Consider the following 24029-nt stretch of genomic DNA (forward strand, 5'->3'; position numbering starts at 1 on the left):
GTGGCTGTAATTCTGTAATACTTTATTGAGGTCAGACTAAAAATAGAAGCCAAAGCCTTATGTATATTGCTATCTCTTAGTGACATAGCTACACATAGCTTTTCTGCCATCTAGACCTTAGGTGATTCAATGACAGCTGAGGCCAGCTGTAAGATTTAGTTATGGTGGAAATAGTTGATAATCTTGGTCTGTTTCTGTAGCTTTCAAAGTTTTAGCCCTGTATAAGAGAAGTATTTTAGATCATAACATGCAGAGGTACACTTCACAAAAATACCAAAGCAACAAAGGCACATTTTGCAATGGTAGCAACAGTGCCAATTAGAATATGATCTTTGTATTTAAATTCCCAGGGATAGGGTTACCATGACTGAGGTCTTAGGCTAGTTCAGCGCCTCTATAGATCTTAATGAATGCTGCAGGCAGAATATAGGGAAAATATCCACACTTTGCTGCTTTCAGTTAGAAATCGGGTATCATTTTGATAAGTATTTGAGACTTCACACATACTGGAGCTGTCATGGTGATTCAGGATTTGGGGAAGGAATGTTTCCAGTTTTATTTGTTATTTACTTTGCAAAGCTCAGCCTTTATGAGTACATGTGTCTGGAGTTGTATCTCTGTAGAACTGCTGCTCCTTGGGTTTTGGATTCACACTTCAGAGTACTAGCAAGATATGGGAGTTTGTTCCGTTTTGATATTGCATGTGTGTGCATGCACTTAAATCTTAACATGTCCTGATGCTATGAAGAATTCACTCCTGTATCCAAAAGAGTCTATTAAGTAGACCAGCTTCTTCTGACATTATCAGTATAAATCAAAAGATTCAGATACAAGCATGAAATATCTGTTGAAAATAATCAGACAACAGAGTTGTATCTTAAAAGGAAGCATTAGTAAGCAGTGGTGTGAATGGTGGACTGTTGTGTTTACCAGTTATATAGATGCAATGACGTAGTAACTGTAATCATCACAAGAAAAATAGTCATTCCACTGTGTTTATTATTCTCATTTTTAGAGATTTGTCAGATTATTGGGAATGACATCCCTAGAGATAAAGGTAAAACAAAACCATTATCATGATAATAGCAAAGCTTTTTTGAAAGTGTTTATGTGTATTTTAAGCAACTTACATACAGTATCCACCAATTATCATAACAAAATTGTGAACTAAATGCTGTTACTCACAGATAAAAACCTAGGTTTCAGAGGGTAAATCACTTGCCCAAGGACCTGCAACTAATGCAGGACAAAACTAGTACTGAGAACTAGATCATTCTGACTCTCAAGCTCATGGTTTTAATTCCTCTCAATTTTCTAAAAAGCGAGATTGGAAAAACTGGTAACCTACATAATGGAAGACTTTGAAGTTTGTGCGAAATGGAAGTATTTGAGGATCTATCATGTTGAAATGGTTAAGCTTATTCTGTGTGGCTCCATATGGCATAACTAGGACCAATGAGTAGATGTTGCAAGCATGAAAATTTCAATTCTGTTCATTTTATTAAAAAAATAAAATAGAATCTTCTAGAAGGAATGAACACCCTGTCATTGGAAATTATTGATCTCAGACTTCAGACAAAAGTCAAGTAGAAGAGTTTCTCATGGAGGACAGAAAAAATGAGCTAGATTATTTCAAAAGTTCTGTCTACTGCTAAGATCCCACACTTTAGGTTTTAACTATTTGCAAGTGTTAATTTGTGGAGGCAAAGTAGAAAACATCAATAATGCTACTTTTTGAGATTACGTCATACCAAGATTTCACTTTATGCTATTCTATTGAATTTGTTAATAATTTATTTTGGACAGCAAGGGAGGGGCAAGTTTTGACAAATTCTTACACTCAACATCTTTCATTATTTCTTACTGGAGATTATATTGTGGTTAGTTAGGTAAATTTGCCATTTTTGGTGATACAAAGTTTCAGGTAGAAGTTGTTACTTTAAAGAGCCCTTGAGTAAAGTAAGCTGGATAGCTTTTCAGATGGGATTCATTCTGGACTTACAAATTCCACATCTTCTAGGGGAGCATAAGAATGGAATGTTCTCCTTTAATGTTACATACATACTAAGAGCAAGAAGGAGATGCAGTTGTTTGACTTTTAAATATACATAATTTAAAATAATTTTCGATCATTTTGTTTCATTGGACATTGTTGGGCCTATCTGCTTGCTGAAAATATTTTTTTCCTACATAATGTGAAAGATAAAGCACCACAGAGGTTACCTTTATTGTCAATCATGTTTTACTCACTTGTTTTTAAATGAATTTCCTCCACTTTGACAATTCTAATATGCCTCCCTGGTCACACCCTCTATTCCCCTGTCCCCCATATACTACTACTGAGATTCATTGCTCTTGATATAAATAATAAAATAATTATGGTACATATGAAAGTAAGCCTTAAACTTAGATGAATGTAAAGGGGAGTGTGTAGTTGGCCATGGGCAGTTTCTTCCTAGCTTGAATGTATTAGTTTATCAGATGAGGGAGAAAGAGTTGATCAAGTTCATAAGAAGTAAGGAATTTTGACTATTTGAATTGAAAATAATAGCATTCATGATACAGGATTATGAAAACTCAGGGCCACTTGGACAGATGGACTCTGAAGAAATTCTCTTAGGTGATTCGTGGAGACAGCTGGGTGAATGGTCACTGTGCTAGGAGTGTCTAGAAATTAGATGCTGTGAGAGAATGATCATATATTGTGGAAAGTCCCCTCTTCAGATAAAGAAGCCTGCTATGATGTAAGCAAACTGAGTTACATTGGTGTGGTGTGACAAGGGAGAACACACAGAATTCCAAAATGAGACTGTTAGGGGAAGTGAGCACACGTGTTCTATTGATCGTGGTTTGGGTTGGAAGTTCATAGGGCAGGATTTCAGAAATTGGGCAAGACTTTGGTCCCATTGATTTCTTAAGGAAACATTTCATGCAAATTTCATGGGAAATAGGTTGGACTTAGCTTGAATTTGTGACAACAGGGGCTGGAATGCTATGTTTACAAGAATGGAGAGCACAGTGCTGACGTAAATGATGCCATGGAAGAGTAAACAGCAGGATATGGTGACAGATTGAATGCACAGGGAGGGACCTAAATGACATTACTGCCTTGTGGCTAATGTGACAACAAAACAGCAGGATATAGATTGTGTGACAATTGCTTTCTGTCCAAGGACAACCACAAATGACATAGTAATCACACCAGGGCATGTGTTTCTAAATAAATCAACATATGTGACAAAGTATGCATCCAATGAAGGTAAAATTTAAAATGGTCCATAAATTAATTAATCCAATTAGGATCTATATCTTCTTAGACTTTTGCTTGATTTTTTTTTAAGATACTTTATTTATTTATTTATTTATATTAACATCTTTATTGGAGTGTAATTGCTTTACAATATTCTGAAGTTGTGTTAGTTTCTGCTTTATAACAAAGTGAATCAGCTATATGTATACATATATCCCCATATCTCCTCCCTCTTGCGTCTCCCTCACACCTTCCCTATCCCACCCTTCCAGGTGGTCACAAAGCACCAAGCTGATCTCCCTGTGCTATGCAGCTGCTTCCCACTAGCTATCTGTTTTACATTTGGTAGTGTATATATGTCCATGCCACTCTCTCACGTCGTCCCAGCTTACCTTCCCTCTCCCCATGTCCTCAAGTCCATTCTCTACGTCTGTGTCTTTATTCCTGTGCTGCCCCACGTTCTTCAGAACAATTTTTTTTTTTTTTTAGATTCCATATATATGTGTTAGCATACAGTATTTGTTATTCTCTTTCTGACTTACTTCACTCTGTATGACAGACTCTAGGTCCATCCACCTCACTACAAATAACTCAATTTTGTTTCTTTTTATGGCTGAGTAATATTGCATTGTATATATGTGCCATATCTTCTTTATCCATTCATCTGTCGATGGACACTTAGGTTGCTTCCATGTCCTGGCTATTGTAAATAGAGCTGCAATGAACATTGTGGTACATGACTCTTTTTGAATGATGGTTTTCTCAGGGTATATGCCCAGTAGTGGGATTGCTGGGTCATATGGTAGCTCTATTTTTAGTTTTTTAAGGAACTTCCATACTGTTCTCCATAGTGGCTGTATCAATTTACATTCCCACCAACAGTGCAAGAGGGTCCCCTTTTCTCCACACCCTCTCCAGCATTTATTGTTTGTAGATTTTTGGATGATGGCCATTCTGACTGGTGTGAGGTGATACCTCATTGTAGTTTTGATTTGCACTTCTCTAATGATTAGTGATGTTGAGCATCCTTTCATGTGTTTGTTTGCAATCTGTATATCTTCTTTGGAGAAATGTCTATTTAAGTCTTTGGCCCATTTTTGGATTGGGTTGTTTGCTTTTTTGATATTGAGCTGCTTGTAAATTTTGGAGATTAATCCTTTGTCAGTTGCTTCCTTTGCAAATTTTTTCTCCCATTCTGAGGGTTGTCTTTTCATCTTGTTTATGTTTTCCTTTGCTGTACAAAAGCTTTTAAGTTTCATTAGGTCCCATTTGTTTATCTTTGTTTTCATTTCCATTTCTCTAGGAGGTGGGTCACAAAGGATCTTGCTGTGATTTACGTCAGAGAGTGTTCTGCCTATGTTTTCCTCTAAGAGTTTTATAGTGTCTAGCCTTACATTTAGGTCTTTAGTCCATTTTGAGTTTATTTTTGTGTATGGTGTTAGAGAGTGGTCTAATTTCATTCTTTTACATGTAGCTGTCCAGTTTTCCCAGCACCACTTATTGAACAGGCTGTCTTTTCTCCATTGTATATTTTTGCCTCCTTTACCAAAGATAAGGCGACCATATGTGTGTGGGTTTATCTCTGGGCTTTCTATCCTGTTCCATTGATCTATATTTCTATTTTTGTGCCAGTACCATATTGTCTTGATTACTGTAGCTTTGTAGTATATTCTGAAGTCCGGGAGCCTGATTCCTCCAACTCTGTTTTTCTTCCTCAAGATTGCTTTGGCTGTTCGGGGTCTTTTGTGTTTCCATACAAATTGTGAAATTTTTTGTTCTAGTTCTCTGAAAAATGTCATTGGTATTTTGATAGGGATTGCATTGAATCTGTGGATTGCTTTGGGTAGTATACTCATTTTCACAGTGTTGATTTTTCCAGTCCAAGAACATGATATACCTCTCCATCTGTTTGTATTATCTTTGATTTCTTTCATCACTGTCTTATAGTTTTCTGCATACAGGTCTTTTGTCTCCTAGGTAGGTTTATTCCTAGGTATTTTATTCTTTTTCTTGCAATGGTAAATGGGAGTGTTTCCTTAATTTCTCTTTCAGATTTTTTTGTCATTAGTGTATAGGAATGCAAGAGATTTCTGTGCATTAATGTTGTATCCTGCTACTTTACCAAATTCATTGATTAGCTCGAGTACTTTTCTGATACCATCTTCAGGATTCTCTATGTATAGTATCATGTCATCTGCAAATGGTGACAGCTTTACTCCTTCTTTTCTGATTTGGATTCCTTTTATTTCTTTTTCTTCTCTGATTGCTGTGGCTAAAACTTCCAAAACTATGTTGAATAATAGTGGTGAGAGTGGACAACCTTGTCTTGTTCCTGATCTTAGAGGAAATGGTTTCAGTTTTTCACCATTGAGAATGATGTTGGCTGTGGTTTTGTCATATATGGCCTTTATTATGTTGAGGTAAGTTCCCTCTATGCCTACTTTCTGGAAGGTTTTTATCATAAATGGCTGTTGAATTTTGTCAAAAGCCTTTTCTGCATCTATTGAGATGATCATAAAGTTTTTCTCCTTCAGTTTGTTCATATGGTTTATCACATTGATTAATTTGCATATACTGAAGAATCCTTGCATTCCTGGGATAAACCCCACTTGATTACGGTATATGATCCTTTTAATGTGCTGTTGGCTTCTGTTTGCTAGTATTTTGTTGAGGACTTTTGCATCTATGTTCATCAGTGATATTGGCCTGTAATTTTCTTTCTTTGTGACATCTTTGTCTGGTTTTGATATCAGGGTGATGGTGGCCTCGTAGAATGAGTTTGGGAGTGTTCCTCCCTCTGCAATATTTTGGAAGAGTTTGAGAAGGATAGGTGTTAGCTCCTCTCTAAATGTTTGATAGAATTCGCCTGTGAAGCCATCTTGTCCTGGGCTTTTGTTTGTTGGAAGATTTTTAATCACAGTCTCAATTTCAGTGCTTGTGATTGGTCTGCTTATATTTTCTATTTCTTCCTGGTTCAGTCTCGTAAGGTTGTGCTTTTCTAAGAATTTGTCCATTGCTTCCAGGGTGTCCATTTTATTGGCATATAGTTGCTTGTAGTAATCTTTCATGATCCTTTGTATTTCTGCACTGTCAGTTGTTACTTCTCCTTTATAATTTCTATTTCTATTGATTTGAGTCTTCTCCCTTTATTTCTTGATGAGTCTGGCTAATAGTTTATGAATTTTGTTTATCTTCTCAAAGAATCAGCTTTTACTTTTATCGATCTTTGCTGTTGTTTCCTTGATTTCTTTTTCATTTATTTCTGACCTGATCTTTATGATTTCTTTCCTTCTGCTAACTTTGGGGTTTTTTTGTTCTTGTTTCCCTAATTGCTTAGGTGTAAGGTTAGATTGTTTATTTGAGATGTTTCTTGTTTCTTGAGGTAGGATCGTATTGCTATAAACTTCCCTCTTAGAACTGCTTTTGCTGCATCCCATAGGTTTTGGGTCCATGTGTTTTCATTGTCATTTGTTTCTAGGTATTTTTTGATTTCCTCTTTGATTTCTTCAGTGATCTCTTGGTTATTCAATAGTGTATTGTTTCGCCTCCACGTGTTTGTATTTTTTACAGATTGTTTCCTGTAATTGATATCCAGTCTCCTAGCATTGTGATCAGAAAAGATACTTGATACGATTTCAATTTTCTTAAATTTACCAAGGCTTGATTTGTGACCAAGATATTATCTATCCTGGAGAATGTTCCACGAGCACTTGAGAAAAGGTGTATTCTGTTGTTTTTGTATGGAATGTCCTATAAATATCAATTAAGTCCATCTTGTTTAATGTATCATTTAAAGCTTGTGTTTCCTTTTTTATTTTAATTTTGGATGATCTGTCCATTGGTGAAAGTGGGGTGTTAATGTCTCCTTTTATGACTGTGTTACTGTCGATTTCCCCTTTTATGGCTGTTAGCATTTGCCTTATGTATTGAGGTGCTCCTCTGTTGGGTGCATAAATATTTACAATTGTTATATGTTCTTCTTGGATTGATCCCTTGATCTTTATGTTTTGTCCTTCCTTGTCTCTTGTAACATTCTTTATGTTACAGCCTATTTTATCTGATATGAATATTGCTACTCCAGCTTTCTTTTGATTTCCATTTGCATGGAATATCTTTTTCCATCCCCTCACTTTCAGTCTGTATGTGTCCCTAGGTCCTAAGTGGGTATCTTGTAGACAGCATATATACAGGTCTTGTTTTTGTATCCATTCAACTAGTCTATATTTTTTGGTTGGAGCATTTAATCCATTTTACATGTAAGGTAGTTATTGATATGTATGTTCCTATTACCATTTTCTTAATTGTTTTGGGTTTCGTATTGTAGTTCTTTTCCTTCTCTTGTGTTTCCTGCCTAGAGAAGTTCCTCTAGCATTTGGTGTAGAGCTGGTTTGGTGGTGCTGAATTCTCTTAGCTTTTGCTTGTCTGTAAAGGTTTTAATTTCTCTGTCAAATATGAATGAGATCTTGCTGGGTAGCGTAATCTTGGTTGTAGGCTTTTCCCTTTCATCACTTTACACATCTCCTGCCACTCCCTTCTAGCTTGCAGAGTTTCTGCTGAAAAATCAGCCGTTAACCTTATGGGGATTCCCTTGTATGTTTTTTGTTGTTTTTCCTTTGCTGCTTTTAATGTTTTATCTTTGTATTTAATTTTTGATAGTTTGATTAATATGTGTCTTGGCATTTTTCTCCTTGGATATATCCTGTGTTGGACTCTCTGTGCTTCCTGGACTTGATTGACTTTCCTTTCCCATATTAGGGAAGTTTTCAACTATAATCTCTTCAAATATCTTCTCAGTCCCTTTCTTTTTCTCTTTTTCTTCTGGGACCCCTATAATTCAAATGTTGGTGCATTTAATGTTGTCCCAGAGGTCTCTGAGACTGTCCTCAATTCTTTTCATTCTTTTTTCTTTATTCTTGTCTGTGGTAGTTATTTCCACTATTTTATCTTCCAGGTCACTTATCCGTTCTTCTTCCTCACTTTTTCTGCTGTTGATTCCTTCTAGAGAATTTTTAAATTCATTTATTGTCTTGTTCATCATTGTTTGTTTGCTTTTTAGTTCCTCTAGGTCCTTGTTAAACGTTTCTTGTATTTTCTCCATTCTATTTCCAAGATTTTGGATCATGTTTACTATCATTACTCTGAATTATTTTTCAGGTAGACTGCCTATTTCATCGTAATTTGTTTGGTCTGCTGGGTTTTAACCTTGCTCCTTCATCTGCTGTGTGTTTCCCTGTCTTCTCATTTTGCTTAACTTACTGTGTTTGGGGTCTCCTTTGCGCAGGCTGCATGTTCGTAGTTCCCGTTGTTTATGGTGTCTGCCCCCAGTGGCTAAGGTTGGTTCAGTGGGTTGTGTAGGCTTCCTGGTGGAGGGGACTAATACCTGTGTTCTGGTGGATGAGGCTGGATCTTGTCTTTCTGGTGGGTAGGACCGTGTGCAATGGTGTGTTTTGGGGTGTCTGTGACCTTATTATGATTTTAGGCAGTCTCTTTGCTAATGGGTGGGGTTGTGTTCCTATCTTGCTAGTTGTTTGGCATAGGGTGTCCAGCAGTGTAGCTTGCTGGGTGTTGAGTGGAGCTGGGTGTTAGCATTGAGATGGAGATCTCTGGGTGAGCTTTCATCGTTTGATATTATGTGGAGCTGGGAGGTCTTTGGTGGACCAGTGTCCTGAACTCGGCTCTCCCACCTCAGAGGCACGGGCCTGACAGCTGGCCGGAGCACAAAGATCCTGCCAGACGCACGGCATATGCCTGGCACAGTATTAGATGCTCAAGAGATAGGAGTCAATGAGAGACATGATGTACTTTGCCCTCCTGAAGTTTATATCCAGTTGTATTTATATCAAGCATGGCGTATAATTTCCTTGTCTCAATTCATCTGTGGAGGGAGAGGAGACAGCCACTGCGTCCTACTCACTGGGCTCTTGGGGAAAGCACTCCACCTTCTCGGCCTCGCGAGGGCCTTGCACTGGCACGTGTAGGACGAGGGTGGGGGTACCTAGTGCCCAGATGCCTGTCTCCTGTGGCATTTGGGAGGTAAAGGGGGACCACTTTGCCTCCCAGCAGGAAACTCAGCACCCCCGCCCCCAGCAGAGGAACCGGCAGATTAAAAGGCACAGCCAAACGGAGGGCGAAAGACGCTGCAGCTTGGCTCAGGACGCTGGCTGGGGCAGCGACCCTGCTTGACTTTTTATAACAAATGTCAACATAGAGAAGTTATGGATTTGTGTAAACATAACAGCAGTTTTCATTTTTCCATTGCTGGCTTACTGTATAACACGCATTGTGCTAAGTGTTTTATATGCATCATTTTATTTAATCTGTCTATGTACAGTTTTCACCCCCTATGTATAGATGGCAACATTGAGGTTTAGAAAGGTCGAGTCTCTTGCCCAAGGTTATATAGCCAGTAAGTGGTAGAGCCAGGATTTAATCTTCACCTTTCAGACCCAGACCAGTTCTCTTAAGAATTTGGCAGCCTACTTCATAATTAACTTTGAGATCAGACCTACCCTGGAGGCAAGACCATTATTCCTCAATTAGCATTTGAAGTAGACAAAGCATGAAAGGGCGTGGCCCTGACAAAAGGGGGAAGCCAAAAAAGAAGCATACAAACAAGCAAATGCACAGATAGGTTTTTAGTGACCCAACCGACCATTCTCATCATCATTATTAAGAACAACCACACTACAAAGAGACTGATGTCCAGATTGTGTTTTAGCCCCAGTTGGCATATTTTCATTTTGTAAACTGGCCATTTTATAAGAATCAGTAGGTCTTAATGTAACTAGTTCATCTCAAACGAACTAAAGAAAAGAGCCATGGGAAAAGGCTCCTTATGGAGATAAAACAAAACAAAAACCCATGACTTAGCTCTTTGTAGAAATTAAGTGTGGCTTTGATATCTCTTAATGAATTATAATTCAAACCAGAAAATAAGGAAAATAAGGATAAAGGTATATTTTATGTTAGGCCCTTTGATTTTACTGTGGGCAAGTCACTTAACCTCTTTGCACCTGTTTCATCATCTCTGAAACAGGAAGGAAGATATCTTCCTTATAGACCACCTTGTTGTGAACCTCCAATGCAAGTCTTTTAAAGCCACTAGAAACTAATACAGCACACCCCAGGTGTCAAAGGGCTCCGTAGTTTGAAGATTTTCTTTTTTCCCTTGGTGTTTCAGAGTTCAGTGTTAGTTAAACTTTAGTATCCAATACAAGACCTGATTCTTGACTGAAAATATCCCTTGAAGAAAAGAAATCTAGATATCAAGCTACCTTGAAATATTCATTTCTATTGGCACACTGTGAAGATTAATGTGGTGTTTGCCAAATACATGAAACTACTTACAGAAAACCTCTTATGAGCACAAATTTAAAAGACTGATTATTATTTTTATTATTATTAGAATTATAATCACTTATCCCAATATGATGTTAAAGAATGCACACAGCCATTTGAGAAACTAAAGTGGAAGAATACTTTTTGCCACCCTCAATTTTGTCTTCAGGACCACTTACTCAGCATCCTAAGTGCTTGCTGCTTCTGCTGGCTCAGAAATAAACAATTTGTTAAGGGAATGAATGCCATGTTTGCTTGTAGTTGCAAAATTCCAGTTTGATTTTTGACTCTTTCAACAGTGTCTTTAAAATCTCTACTGAATAAAGGGATTGAGAATCAGTATTTACTGAAGTAGCTATTGGAACTGACAGAAGAGATTTTTAATTTAGATTCAAAAATAGAGAGAAAAAGCACAGATGATAAAAGAAAACTGGAAATCTAGGAGAGACTCCATTATCTTTTGACTCAAGGGTTTACATCTGTTTTGCAGAAGAACAACAGTATTTATACCGCATGATGATTTACACAGTTGCATGATTTCTACTTTTATAAGTGAAAGAAATGAAAAGCTGTTGGGCACAGAGGACATTTATTTGAAATCATTTTGTGTGCAAGTGATGGAATCAGGAAATAAGCAGCAACAATCCCTTGTTTTATCTCCAGTGCCTTGCACAGTGCTGAACACGTAGTATGTACTTTGTAAATGCTTAGTGATCCAATAAGTGAGTTCTGTAAGCCCAGGACAGTTACTGACAATCACCTGTACCAACAGTGTTCCTAATGATCATACAGGATATTTGGATATACAAACATTCCCTAAGGTATAAGTATCAGCTCCTCAGTATCCATCACACAAAAATAATCAGCTCTGTAAAATTTTCCTCACTGAAATGGGTTGAGAAAACCAGAAAGTAAGCTGAATTTGAACTTTTGAGAGGAATGATTGAGGATAAACGAGGAAACAAATAGACACCAGAGGAAGGGCTGTTTCAAAAGGGGTGGCATAGTCACTAGGTCCATCTATGTTGCTGTAAATGGCATTACAGTAAGTCTCGCACATACGAGCCTTCAAGTTGCGAACTTTCAGAGATGCAAACCTGTGTTCGCATGTCCAATCACATAAGTTAGTTCACGTGTTTGGCGTACATCGTCACGTGCGTGCATCCTCTACAAGTGGTTGTGCTTTTGTGGACTTTACTGTACAGTACTGGATAGAGTACAGTAGTACAGTATCTTTATTTCAAGCCCAGGATGTCCGGAAGCAAGAATAAAAGCAGCGGTGGTGTAGCTGGTACTGCTGAGAAGCCCCAAACGATAACGATGGAACTTGCTGTGCAACATGAGGAGCTTACTAATGAAGACCTGATGGAACTGGAGGCCCAGAGAAAGGACAAAGAGAGACAAGAGGAAGAAGAAGTAACTGAAGAACTGAAGAGATTCACGACGCAGGAAATGGCAAGGGGATTTTCTTTATTTGAGGAGGCACTGTTTGTTTTTGAGGCACAGGACCTGAACGTAGAACAGTACACAAAGGTTGTAGCAGCCATTCAGAATGCAATCCAGTGCTACTGTGTCATCTATGACAAGAAAAAAAGAGCTACTACCCAGACATCACTTAATCATTTTTTCAAGAGGGTAGATAGAATTGAATCCAGCAAGGAACCAGAACCTGTGCCGTCAACGTCAGGCATGAGTGAAACTGCAGCTTGCCCTCCGTCTCCTATTGCTGATGATCCTTCACCTCTACCATCTCCCACCTCATCTCCCTCCTCCAGTAAGTAACTCTTTTTGTCTGTTCACTCAATGTCAGCCCCAGTATGCCAGCTGTTGTACTGTACTACTGTACTTTTCAAGGTACTGTACTGTAAGATTAAAAATGTTTGCTTTGGGCTTCCCTGGTGGCGCAGTGGTTGAGAGTCTGCCTGCCGATGCAGGGGACACGGGTTCGAGCCCTGGTCTGGGAAGATCCCACATGCCGCGGAGCAACTAGGCCCGTGAGCCACAGCTACTGAGCCTGCGCGTCTGGAGCCTGTGCTCCGCAACAAGAGAGGCCGCGACAGTGAGAGGCCCGCGCACCGCGATGAAGAGTGGCCCCCACTTGCCGCAACTAGAGAAAGCCCTCGCACAGAAACGAAGACCCAGCACAGCCATAAATAAATAAATAAATAAATAAATAATTAAAAAAAAAAAAGAGTAGACCCAATACTGTCTACAACTAAAGTAGTTGAATGTACCCAGAAATTTCCTATAAAACTTCCATAAGCCTCCATTTAACACCCTCATGCTTTGCTACAATTAGCTTAAGTGTTTATGCTTTTTTTTTTTTAATCAATAATGACATGGGTTAGAACTCTCTTAGATAAACGACCGACCTATCCAGTGAGTGAAACCCTTTAGCATCCCTGCTTAAATATCTCTGCTTGGACACTTCCAATATTTGCTTCTAATAGCTATTTAAACCTCGGTTCCAACCATTGGACAGCTGCCTAATATTGAGGCAAAAGTCCATCTCTCTATGTACTTACCCATGGACTCTTGTCCTGCCTCTCTTGGGGCCACAAACAGTTGAATGATCCATCTTATATTGGTGAGCCTTTCACATTCCGTCTGATGATTTAATGCTATTAACTCTGCTTCCCTGAGAAACTAATGGCAACAAACAGTGTTTCTTTAACTTACTTATGTAAGCTGTGTTCTGACATATGCAATCTGTATCATTAGGACTCTACTCATTCCAAACTTGGAATGATTTGGCAGACTGTGAAATCTTAATGGAATTGTAGCCCCTTCTGACTATATTAGCATGCCTGTTAGTATCTCCTGTAATAAACATATCGCGTTTTATTTTAGGCAGTTCTGGGACTTTGCATTGCCATTATTCACAGTTCGCTTCATGTATATATATATATATATAAGTAATATTGTCTGGAGTTCTTCCTGTATATTCCCCTAGCTCCCCAGTGTTTTCCCTTCCATTAAAAGGACCATTTATCCCATCAGAAAAGAATGGAGACAAATATATAGGAGTTCTCTTTATATAAACAAAAACCAAATGCCTTTTAACGCGTCTCTGATGTATAGTAGCTGGAGATGGAGAGCTGGTATGGGATTGGCTAAAAGATTTTTTGATGCATAGTTTCCCTCCTGGGAGGATAATATCCCTCCTTGGAGGATAATATATATATTTTCTTGACAATAGGAAATCAGAGAAATATTGCTACATTACAATTTGTTTTGCCTATCCTAATAGAACCAGGATAAAATTTGTATCCAAATTGAAAAATACTATGTAAGGCAAATGAATATAGGCTGCCTCCATTGCCTATGTAAAATGCCAAGATTTGCTTCATATTTTATCCAGAGAAAGACAGTTATTTGTACAATGTGTTTGCAATAAAGTATAATAACATGAAGTAATAAATGTTATGTTTGAAAGCTCCTATAACTTTCAGTAATTAAACATCATAATAGGAATGTTCTAACCACAGCTTACCTGTCAGTTATTCTGCATATGGATTTCCACTTACTTCCACTAAAACTGTTAGTGATCAAGGGTGTTTTCAAGAGGCAAGCATTAAAAAGCTGGGGTGTTTACTATTAGTGAAGAGAAATAATAGGTTGAGAGGGTGTTTAAGGGTACCTCTGAGCATTCACTTAAAGCTAGTTAGAGCATTGATAGATGCAAGACACTGAGGGGAATGCGTGTTGCAATCTTAGAATGTCAGCATGTGTATATGCAGTCAAAAGGGAACATGTGGTCATGGTTTGATACAGTCAAATGAGAATACAGTGGCCCTGTTTCACAGGAGTTTAGAAGTAAATGCTCAAGTTTTCAAAAGACAAGTTTGTTGCCTCCAAAAATGTTTTAAGAAACTGTGAAACTGTCTTCCGAAGTGACTCTGCCATTTTGCACTCCCACCAGCAATGAATGAGAGTTCCTTTTGTTCTACATCCTTGCGAGTGTTTGGTGGTGTCTGTATTTTGGATTTTAGCCTTTCTGATAGATGTGCAACGATATCTCATTGTTACTTCAGTCTGTACTAACTTAATGACATATGAGGTTGAGCATCTTTTCATATGATTATTTGCTATCTGCACGTCTTCTTTGATGAGAAGTCTGTTCACATCTTTTGCCCAGTTTTTAACTGGCTTATCTATTTTCTTTTCTGTTTTTTATAATTGGCATATAACATTATATTAGTTTCAGGTATACAATGTAATGATTTGATATTTGTATCTACTGCAAAATGATCACCATAATAAATCTAGTTAACATCTGTCATCATATATCGTTGCAGGGTTTTTTTCTTGTGATGAGAACTTTAAAGAGACACTCTCTTAGCAACTTTCAAACATGCAATGCAGTATTATAATAGTAATAATCAGTTTGTCGGTGTTCTTATTGTTGAGTTTTAAGAGTTCTCTTTTTATGTTGAATTCCAGTCTTTTATAAAACAGGTGTTTTGCAAATATTTTCTCCTAGTCTGTGGCTTGTCTGTCCATTCTCTTAACCTAATATTTGGTAATCATTTTAAAATGTAGATTCTAACCCTGAAGCTTAAATTAATACCCTAGAGTAAAGCAGAAGCACGGACTGAAGCCAGTAGAACCCCTCCCCATCTTCTCCGTAGGGATGCCGTTAGGAATTCAGTTTGGTAGCTGTAAGTGCTCTCTGGAAGTGTGAGGCTTGTGATGAGGAAGAACTTTTCAACTATCAGAATAGCTCAAGGAAGAAGTCATCGTTCAGGGTAGTAGATAGGGTAGCCAGATTTAGCAAATAAAATACAGGCCACCCAATTACATTGGGATTTCAAATACACAACAAATATTTTTTTTTGCATAAATACGTCCCATGCAATATTTGGAATATATTTATACTAAAACATTTTTCATTATTTATTTTAAATTCCAATTTAACTGGGCAGCCTATTTTATCTGGCAACCTTAGTACTAGATAAATAATTCTTAGTCCTGGAAGTGTCCAAAGTTGGGAGTCCATTTGATAGAAATCTTGTTGAGGAGTCCCAAGTTGAAAAAGAGTGCTTTCAAGTGTCTTCCAAATGAGAAGTTCTGTGATTCAAGATTGCTGTGTGAAGGAGAGGGCAGGATTTTGTGGTGTAGGAAAAGTTATTTAAGAGTCTTTTCCCTCTATTCTCACATCCTCGATTTCTCTTGAAGGATCTCAGTGACCTAATAAATGGATTCAAGAAAGCAATCAGAGTTAATGTGTCCCTACCAATGAGCATCTTTATTTAATCCAGAAGATAGCAGTGTCTTAATTAACAGGGGATTTTTAAACAGTTTCTGATATTTGGTATTATCAAGGAAGACGTCTCTGAGGCGGGCCTGGCGATTTAGAGAAGAGGAAGCTTTCTCAAATCTGCAGTGTGGTACGTTTATAAAATGTCTCCAGTGTCAGTTCTCAGTTTTTGTACCAATGCCTAATTTTGCTTTGCAAGAACCCCCTCTCTGCTTGTGGTCCATGAGGTTCATATGAGCATGACACTCACGTCTGTCAGTCACAATCACAGTGTTTAGTTCTACTGCTTCAATGATTGGCTCATAGATCTGGAGTCAATAGTAAGAGTCCAGAAAACCTGTAAGCACTGATACATTTTTGTTGGATTTAGACCTGGGCAAATGTTATTATGGTGCTTCTGGAATCCAAATGGTACCACTTAGAATCTGAGCATAATGCCACTTGGAGAAGAACAAATCCAAGAGATGGAAGAATCACATAGGGTTATCATCATATGATACCTTGGGTCAACACCTGTACATGGTCTTTGTGTCACTTGCAACCAAAAGGGTCTTGATAGAACAGTAAATGGGTATATTCTACCAGAGTATAATTCCTCTCTGATAGAGGATATTTACAGAGTTGAAGAGTGTTTCCTGTAACACCAGTGAGACTTGATTATAAATCAAAATCTGTAACCTGATAATGTATGGTCTTTCCCCATCCCAAACCTGTCTGGTGAGATTTACATAGAGAAGAGAAAACTACTTCAAAGGAGAGGAGGAATTCTCAACAGCAGTGAATAAAGCATGCAGTTTGGATAAATAACATAAGCCCATTATTGCAAATCAGACTGGGTAATTGTGCATGTGGCCTGGTTGACCTGGACTTCATGATTCCATTTGGTGTACAGCTTTGTTCTGAGGCAAAAATCAATCATATTGCAGCATGTGACTCTTTGATAATTTGTATCGGTGCCAAAAAAAAAAAAAAAGGAAATGAGTAAGCAAGGGAACATAGTTTACTCATGTCTTAAAAATGTATTTCGTCCCTTTGGTTTGACTCCTCACCTCCACAAGCTACTTGCCTATAGGGCAGGAAGAAAATGGAACTAGAGAATTATGCCAACCTTGATAGGTTTCTAACAGCCGAGTGTAAACATGTGTTTGGTGAACAAAAATATAGCTCAGAGCTTTGTCAGAAATAGAGTTGTTCTACTGATTATGAATTAACTTCATTTCTTAATGAAAGAGGCAGCTCTTTTCTTCTTCTCTCCATTACTGATAATTTAGGTTAAAATACAACACGGTCTGTCCTCCAATTGAAACCACTGTAATTAAATTATTCAGAGTCTTAAGGATTTTGATTAATCTGAATCTATTATGTAAAAGTTCATTGGAAAGCTGGATGTACTTCAAATAACAAAGTTATAATTGGATACTGTTTTATTTTGTTTGAGGAATTTATTTTCCAGTATGCTTTATAAATCTGAGAATTCAAAGGTCTATCCTGTCTCTCTTATTATGGCAATTGGGAAATCTAGAGAGAAGGAGAGAGATTTGTCATGAAAACAGTGTATTCTACCTCACCTCATCAAATAATTCTTGAAGTAAACAAACATAGTTTAGTAGGTAGGACAGAGATATATTGTGAGATTTTTCTGTCTTGTAAAAAAATATATATACTTGTTGGTATCGTAATGTACCCAACAACCTTTATAGAAAAATTATTTTAGAAAACGATTAAATGAGAAAAGTCTGATTGATACTGTCTTTAGAAATAAGTTCTCTCCCCCAACACACACAGATATTAACAAATGGGTTGATCAAAATGTTTTCTTCCTCAAAATATACTGTACTTAGGAGTGAGACAGGATCACAGTGTGTGCCTTATTATACACTCAAGACAAACCTCATTTAGTTTGTCATATTATCCCTTTGGGTTTAGCCAAAGGACATTAATTTCAGCTCTAGTGAATTCTCAGTCTCCATGAGTTAACTTTGCTGCCATCTGAAGTTTAGAATATCAACTGATCATTTTATACCTACAACTTAGTTACCAGTATATATTGCTAATTTTATATACATTTATTTTTAATGCCCCCTCCCCTCCTGACACCAAAGAAACCAGGTTATAACCAGTAGGGTAATGCACATCTGAGCCAGAATTTTAAACAGAAAAAAATTTAAGTTAAATTTGAATGTTTTGTCTCTCAAGGGATCACCTGTACTCTTAGATCAAATGCCAGACATGCAGCTGCACTGAAAGAGTTAACTGAAGTTCCTACTGTAGTCACTCACTCCGTTCTTACTGTTCTCCTGGCACCTTGGCTAAGATGTCCTTTAAGCTGGAGTGACCATATAATTTATAAAACAACCTGGGGCACTTTTGAGAGAAAAAGAGGATTCTATTCATAAATAAATACACTAGAGCAACTGGTATAAACTGAAATAGACGTGGCAAAACAGGATCGGTGTTCACCCTAATTATAATGCTTTTAAAGATAATTGTTAAGGGACTTCCCTGGAGGTCCAGAGGTTAAGACTTCACCTTCCAATGCAGGGTGCGCAGGTTCAATCCCTGGTCGGGGAGCTAAGATCCCACATGCCTCACAGCCAGAAAACCAAAACATAAAAACAGAAGCAGTATTGTAACAAATTCAATAAAAACTTTAAAAATGGTCCACATCAAAAAAAAAAAAAAAAAAAGCTAAAGATAATTGTTAAAGTCAACAGTCATTCCATATAAGACGTGCCAGATACTAGAGATACAATGTACAAGAAGAGTCATAGCGCCTACCCTCAAGGAGATTGTAATCAGATGGGGAAGTTAAGCTCCCAAGGGAAGAAGGAAAGGCTAATAAAGAGTAAAATGAATGATTTTACCTGTTCAATTTTGTATCTGTGACTTTGTGCTTTTGTTGGACTTTATTCAGTGAAGTATTACGTCTCCCAGCCTTTTGCTCTAGGTGGTATTAGAGCCTAGATCCTCTTCACTGGATGGGACATCCGTCTCCCACCTGTCAGCGGCTCATGGCTCACAGCTGCCCCAGTCTCTGGACCGCTGCCTTAGTCTCTTGGAATTGCAACTCACTACCCCTAAGGATGCAGAAGGCTGGTCCCTGTGGCTCAAGCCCTCTTCCTGTGGATCAGGCACAAGATAGATGTGATGTTCTTTTGGCCCTTATGGCCGTTGAGTGTTTACAATGTGTCTAGAAACTGAATTTTTAATCTTACTGAATTTTGATCAATCTACATTTAAATAGCCATATGTGGCTGGTGGCTACTCTGTTGAAAACACACTTCATGGTAAAATGTGTGAAGCCAGGCTTCTCCACTGTCTAAAACAACCCCCAGGATCACTGAAAGCCAAGAGCCCTTACTTAAGCTGGTACCCAGTTGTGACATTGATTGTCAGTGTGTTATGGTCCCAGAATGTTGGTGTCCTACAGTCAGTTCTGGAAGTTTGGCCTTGCTTCTTTCGCTATGATATTAGACTTATGGAAGAATTCCTAATCAGTGTTCTCCTGGAGCTTCTGAGCGAGATACTGGGGTTTGGCCTGAGTGGAAACTGATGTTTCTGTTGTTGGACCAAAGGCATTCCAAACAGTAACCTGGAACATTTTTCAACAAAAAAATGAAAATGTGAGGCCTCCTTTGATGACCTGATCTGTTCCTGGAACCATTCCACTTTGGTTTGGGGCCCAGTAGAGCATCTTTGATCTGGAAATAAAGGATCAGGCTTGGTTGGTTCAATGAGGAAGAATAGAGTACAAAGTAGTACTCTTTTTTAGTTTCAAGCTAAAAAATATTGCTCTTATCACAGATCCACTGTGAAGTTTAAACAGATAAATATGAAGATAGATTTTGTACGTTAGAGGAAAAAATCTTGTTTTTCATTGTAGTATGTATAGAAAATGCTTAGGAAATGAAACCATTATGTCTAGCTTGTGGGTGTGCAGTACATGCTATAGAGTATAGACCCTACGCTGCTGCATAGGGACGTTGGCTCTGAGGCCAGGTCTTTTTACCTACTTGCTGTGGAGTTTGAAAAAAGTTACTTATTTTCTGAACTTCAATTTTCTTGCCGGTAAATGAGACCTTTCTATCCAGGCCCTCTCATGTGGTTTTGTGAGATTTCAATGGGATAACTAAATGTTTTGGACCTATAAACTTTTATGGAAACATAAGCTCCTGTAATAGTTTGTTGGAGCTCTTTTTTGTGCTTTATTTTTGTTTGTGGAGTCCACTGACCTCGACTTTATTAATCTCCATTAGCGGTTGTGATTTCAAAAGGCTAAAGTTTCCAAGCAGGTAACTTAAATAAGTAGATTAACCAAGTGAGGCCTGTGGGGTGTGGCGAGGCCCACCCCATCCACAAACACCCCATGCTGCCGCCACCACACATGAATGTGGGCCCTTAACTTTAAGTAAGTTAAAGGACAACTTATAATAAATTTTGTGGGACAGAGTTCATTTATTGTCCATATGTAGCCTGTAGGCCACCAGTCTGCAACTTGCAAAAAGGATTTAAAATGTGTTATATTGAAACATAGAATGCAGCAGAGAAGAAAAGCCGAGGAGAGAATCAAGGAATAGAATAAGCTGTTTTCTGTTGATCGATAAGAATTTATTAAAGTCTATCAGGCTGAATGCTTTGGGAGATGCTAACAAAATAGAAAACATTGTCTTTGACCTCAAAGAGTATGGAAGGTCCCCAGGGAGTTAAGCAAATGCATGAAGTCTTAGAGGAGGAGAAGAAAGCAAGCTATAATTAGGTGTGAGATGGCTCAGCATAACCAGTGCCACTCCAAGTGTGGGCTGTAGCCTGGCGCCATAGTGCACTGTTAATCGTCCCTGATGAGATAAAAACCAACATTGAGAATAAGTACTTAGAAACTTCCAGACCAATTTGATAGAGTGCTTTTTTGCTTTTTTAATTTAATTTTGAAAATTGAGGCTTATATTTGGTAGCTCTTTGTTTTGTCTTTTTAAAAAATTTTCCTTTCCTTATAATTCATATTTAGTATATCTTACAAAAGTGTTTATCAGTGGCAGGTTTACTAAAAAAGCAAAAAGCAAATAAATACCAACAAATCGCTGGTTCTTCATGCCAACATATTGAGAAGCACTGGTAGATATCAGCATTTGAAAAGTCGGAGAACAAATAACTTGCTATTAGATGAGAGTTGTTGACCCTAGATTAGTTTATTAAATGACTTATTCTTTAAAAGCCATCAGGAAAATCACCTTGAAATGGGTTTGCAGCACTTCACAAAAGCTGTTTCGCTGTGAGAGGCAGGCCATAAGCAGACAAGTGTATAGAAGGCAGTTGACTGTACTTAAGGGAAAACTTAACCAATTGCTTGTAAACCATTGAGAAATTGAGATTGGCTGAAAGTCAGAAATTTGAAACACGTGAGAATGGAAACTCAGCTCAGTGACCCTGATAAGGCCACAGCTAACTGGCCATTGAGAATTCATAATGAAATCAAAACTTGTTTTTTGCTGGGGGGGAAGGGATCCTTAATTATTTAGCTAACGGATAGCTTGGAAAATTAATCATTCAGCAAGTTGATTTTCAGTGGCTCAACTTAATTCCAGAATTAAAGAAGCTTTGTTGAAAAGGTAAGGTAGATCACAAATTTCTGTCCTTACCATGTTAGCATGCAGGTGTGGAATAGCTCATTGTGGGTTTACAGGGAACGTGCATGCACACAATTATGCATGCACAGTGGAGGAGTCAGCTAGGATAGAATCATGGGTTAGTTCCACGCTGCTGCCCATCCAATTTTTTCTTCTTTAAAAACTTTCCTAACATTTTCTTCCATTCCTCTCTCTTTTATGGCATCGTTTGTTCTTATTCCTAATCTGAGGACTTAACATCCATCAATTACTAAATTAAGACATACTTGCTTTGTCTATTGAGGATGCAGATTCTCAAATGTGCCTTCCCTCATTCACAGACATTCATTGAATGCCTAGTTGGTGCAGCCACTATACTACTAGGTACTAGAATTATGTTCTCTGAAGTAGCCTTTTCACGATGTTTATAATCACTTAAGCCACTTCGTATTTCCCTTTTATACTGTTCTGTCCTAAAATCCAGTAAGTAGGGTATAGCAAAGAAGATATCAGTACTTGGGGTTGGGAGAGGTGGGCTGTGGAGAGCATGGTGGCTCAGAGTGGGTGTTGGTACTCAAACCTACTCTGAGGGTTCTTGTGTAGGAGTGCGGGCCCCTGCAGGGTGTCAGAAGCCAAGTAGGGTGTTCACACAAAAAGCCTATATGCAAACGTTCACAGACGCTTTATTCCTAATAGCCCAAAACTAATAATAACCCAGATGTTCTTCAGCAGGTAAATGGTTAAACAAACTGTGCTGCATCTGTACTTTGGAATACTACTCAGCAATAAAAAAGAACACACTATTGATGAATGCATCAGCTTGGATAGATCTCCAGGAAGTTAGGCTGAGGAAAAAATGCTAATCCCACAAGGCCACACACTTGAAGATACCATTTATAGAACATACTTTGCATAACAAAATTACAGAAATGGAGTCACATTGGTGGTTGCCAAGGATTAGAGGTGGTGGTGGTTGGTGGGAGGGGGTGCATGTGGTTATAAAAGGACAACATGAGGGATTCATGTAGCGATAGGACTGTTCTGTATATTGAGTGGTCAGGTTTGCATAAATCTATAACATGTGATGAAGTTGCCTGTAGCTAAATACATACACACGCATACACGTGTGAAATTGGGGAAATCGGAATAATATTGGCAGATTATATTAACATCAGTCTCCTGTTTTGTGATACTGTAGTTATGTAAGATGTTACGTTTAGGGCAAATCCAGTAAAGGCTATGTGGGATCTCTGTATTACTTCTTAAACCTGTGTGTGTGAATCTGCAAGTACTTTTAAAATATAACATTTTTTTCCAGCTTTATTGAGAGATTACTGACATGTAACATATGTAAGTTTAAGGTGTACAGTGTAATGAGTTGATACATATGTATAGTGAAATGGTTACCACAGTAAGGTTAGTTAACACCTCTGTCCACTAATATAATTATCATTTTGTTTTTGTTGTGGTGAAATTATTTAAGACTTACTCTCTTAACAACTTGCAAATATATAATACAGTGTTGTTAATTACAGCCACCATGCTGTACATTAGATCTCCAGAAGTTACTCATCTTATAGGTGGATGTTTATCTGCTTTGACCAACATCTCTCTATTTTCGTCTACCTCCCAGCCCCTGGAAACCACCATTATACTTTCTATTTCTGTGAGTTCAGCTTTTTTAGATTCCACATATTAAGTGAGAATAGACAGTATTTGTCCTTCTCTGTCTGACTTATTTCACTTAGAATAATGTCCTCAAGGTCCATCCAGTTGTTGCAAATGGCAGGATTTCCTTCTTTTTATATGGCTGAATAATATTCCATTTTACATATGCATTTACCACATTTTCTTTATCCATTCATCTGTCAGTGGGCACTTAGGTTGTTTCTGTGTCTTGGCTATTGTGAAAAATCCTGTAATTAATGTGAAATGAAATTATTTCATTTCCTTTGGATATATACCCACAGTTGGAATTGCTGGATCATATAGTAGTTCTGTTTTCAATCTTTGAAGACCCTCCATACTGTTTTCCACAGTGGCTGCACCATTCTGCATTCCCACTAACAGTGCACCAGCGTTCCCTTTTCTCTACATCCTTGCCAACATTTGTTGTCTGTCTTCTTGATTAGAGCCATGAAATAAAACATTTAATTAAAAGACAAGCCAAGCCGAGGGCGTTAATGTAGGGGGGCTGCCCAGTGCAGGGTGTCAGAATCAAGCAGGCTGTAGAGGGTATTGAACAGAAAGGGTACCTAGCACATGGTGTTGGAGCCTGAGAGGATGAGAGAGCTGTCTATATTGGGCTCGTTGGGGGATGATTCTGAACAAGATGTCCGATCCTAAGAGGTAAGAAGAGGATGTGCACATGGGGTGGCCAGGATATCAAGGTCAGAGTGGAAGCAGGGTGAGAAGTTTTTCCCTGTGAAGAGACATCCTTCACATCCTGAGCAAGTGAGGAGGGGGTTCACACAGCTTGCTTCACACGTGGGGAGGGTGATGAGGGTAACTGATCATGAGATGTCAGAATGTAAGCAGGGTGAGGGCTGTGTCCACACAAAAGGGCAGCCTGGCCTGG

The sequence above is a fragment of the Balaenoptera musculus genome, chromosome 3, assembly GCF_009873245.2.
Source record: "Balaenoptera musculus isolate JJ_BM4_2016_0621 chromosome 3, mBalMus1.pri.v3, whole genome shotgun sequence".
NCBI classification, from domain to species: domain Eukaryota; kingdom Metazoa; phylum Chordata; class Mammalia; order Artiodactyla; family Balaenopteridae; genus Balaenoptera; species Balaenoptera musculus.